This window comes from Triticum aestivum, chromosome 5D, assembly GCF_018294505.1.
Source record: "Triticum aestivum cultivar Chinese Spring chromosome 5D, IWGSC CS RefSeq v2.1, whole genome shotgun sequence".
Lineage (NCBI taxonomy): Eukaryota > Viridiplantae > Streptophyta > Magnoliopsida > Poales > Poaceae > Triticum > Triticum aestivum.
In genome coordinates, this window is record NC_057808.1 from 162,061,172 (window position 1) to 162,063,854 (window position 2,683).

General features: G+C 46.5%; 1 long non-coding RNA gene across 1 annotated transcript; it reads right to left on the minus strand.

Moving 5' to 3' along the window:
• Window positions 1–372: 372 nt before the first annotated feature.
• LOC123124511 (uncharacterized) lies at window positions 373–2,483 on the minus strand. The gene is made up of 3 exons (XR_006461114.1): window positions 1,359–2,483; window positions 975–1,262; window positions 373–893 (listed from the first exon to the last, which is right to left on the minus strand). It is a non-coding gene; the product is annotated as an uncharacterized lncRNA (long non-coding RNA).
• Window positions 2,484–2,683: the final 200 nt, after the last annotated feature.

Here is a 2,683-nt window from a genome sequence, read left to right on the forward strand (position 1 = left end):
TTGGAACCTCGCTTTGGAAACATTATTTGCCATCCCAAGATGCAGGCATGTGCCAATTTTGGGCATATTACCACAAACTATGCAAAGAATGCAGCCATATCATTGCTCGCTTGGCTTCAAAGCCATGAATCTTCGTTCATGGTAGGTCATTTTTTAGAACACCTTTTCAAGAAAACATGTGCCAATATACATGAGCATGCACAAAAACCCATAATTTTATCTTTCATCCATGAGCATCCATAAGCATGCAGAAAATTTCGATTCCCATCAATTACCAAACTGAGTTTGGAAGGTGATGGAGAAGGACACACATAATTAAGAAACTGACATGTTCAGATGACACTATAATACTTGAGCATCCATGAGCATGCACAAAATTTCAATTCCCATCAATTTCAATCTGAGCTTGGCTGACACTGTCATACTTAAGAAGTTTGCACTAACAAACTTAAACCTGAGATACTAAACATTGACATGTTCAGATTAACATGCTTAACATTGCCACTTGATTTATTAACATCTTCACTCCTCATTCTTCTCCTTCTTCTCCTTCGTCATCCTGATGCGCTTAGAGTGGCAAATGCCAACACGGATGTACTTCTCTACCACAATTTGCCTAGCCCTGTCACCCAGCTATGGGATCACCGGCGCCACCACCATCGCGATGCCATCGTCAGGCGCAAGCATCTCGAGGCCATCGTCAGGAACCACTATCACGAGGTCATCGTTAGGCACCACAAACGCGAGGTCATCGTCCGCCACCACCATCGCAAGGTCATTGTCAGCCACCACCATAGCAAGGTCGTCGTCAGCCAGAATAGGCTGCACCTCCCCGCTCTGCTCCTCTTCTTCCCCACTCTGCTCCTCATTATCCCTGCTGCTGCTCCCATTGCCTGGCCAAATTCAACAGAGTTTTTTTAGCAATCGGTGTGTCATGAAACCAAAAGGAGAGGAAGCAGAGAGGCAGATCTTACTGGCATCGTCGTCGTGATGGTAGTGCCTGCTGCACATGGTCCCGTCGACACCTTCATGGGGAGCACGGTGTAGCTGTCGTAGCGGAAGACAAGGAAGTGTCCGAGCTGCAGGTCACGGGCGTAGGCGAAATGCTCCCAGCCACGCCCCAGGTACATGTGGTTGTCAGCATCCAACACCACCAGCATGTCTCACAGCCTGTGACGCCCGCGGCCGGCCTCCCGCAACTTCACTTTATGGGGCTCATGGCCCTGGAGCATCTTCGCAAACTTGTCAGGCAGCCTCTGCACCTAGGGTCAAGCAATGGTTAATTGTGTCGATCAAGCACTAGACAGCAGAGTGATGATAAAGAGATGGGTGAAGGGGAGATCTTGTCTTGTCTATACCTGTCTGCTGTAGGATTTCTCAATTATGATCTCGAATAACTCAAAACATTCCAAGCCGGCCATCTCACTTTTTGGCGTGGCAGAGCGCAACAGGAGGTGGCGGCCTCCCCTCCTCTCTGAAAAGTACCATTGTCATTAAACAACAAGTTAGCATAAACAGGACTGGACATAGTTGGAACAAAGCCAAGTTTTTAGACATGAAAGAGATGTAGGTCAATCAACTAGTTGGAACAGAGCCAAGTTTTTTAGACATGAAAGTGGTGTAATTGGAACAGAGCCTGCTTATTTCTAGGAAAAACTGAGAAAACAAAAAGCAATGCACTTGTGGTCAACAACACTTAATTAATTTGGTAGGTTAGTTGGCAATGGCAATTGGCACCCTTAAAAATAGTAGAATATTTACTAGTTGTCTTCGCGAGGGCCTCAATTTGGAATACTACTATAGATGGCAAAACAACTTGCTATACAATGGATCATATCTGCCCATGTGCTCGTGTCTACTATAAATGGCAAACATAGCTAGAACCATATCTACTATAAATGGACCATATCTGCCCATGTGCTACATTTTGCTAGAACCATATCTATAAACACAGCTAGAACCATATTAGATAAATGGACCATATTTACAAAAACTGGGCTCTAATCCAACTTGGCTCTAACCCAGGGTCAGTCGGTCAGACAACATCAACCAGAACCATATCATATTTTGCTACTACCTAATCTAACCCGAATTTCCAAACGAACACTAATCCAATCCAATACAAAACAACAGTTGCGGCAAGAACCCTAATCCAACCCTAATCAAAACCTAATCCAACCACCCTAATCAAACCCTAATCCAATCAGTTGAACCCTAATTCAATGGAATCAAACCCTAATCTAAACAGCAGCAGAAAACCAAATGGAGAGGAAGGAGTCAGCTGCGGATTCATATCTCCGCGGGAGAGGAAGGAGTCGGCGGCGGTGGTGGGTTGAGAGGGCGGGAGGAGGATACGGAAACGGCGGTGGAGAGGAGGATTCGGCGAAGATGGAGGAGGAGAGGTGGAGTCGGCAGTGGGTCGAGTTGGGGAAAAGAGTTGGTGGCTCAGGGGGGAAAGAGTCGAGTGGAGAGGAGGAGTGGGTAGAGTGGGCCCACTTGTCAGCGAGTTGTGTGTTTGATACTTGACTGGTTTGATGATTTGAAAAGAGTTGTCACAGAGTACAAGACCAACAGCCTCTTCCTAGCCCAGTGGTAGAAACACAGTGAAATAAGCGCCAGGTCGTGGGTTCGAGCCCCTGCTCGTACATTATTTTTTGGCCACGCCCATATGTGTGTGCTCGGC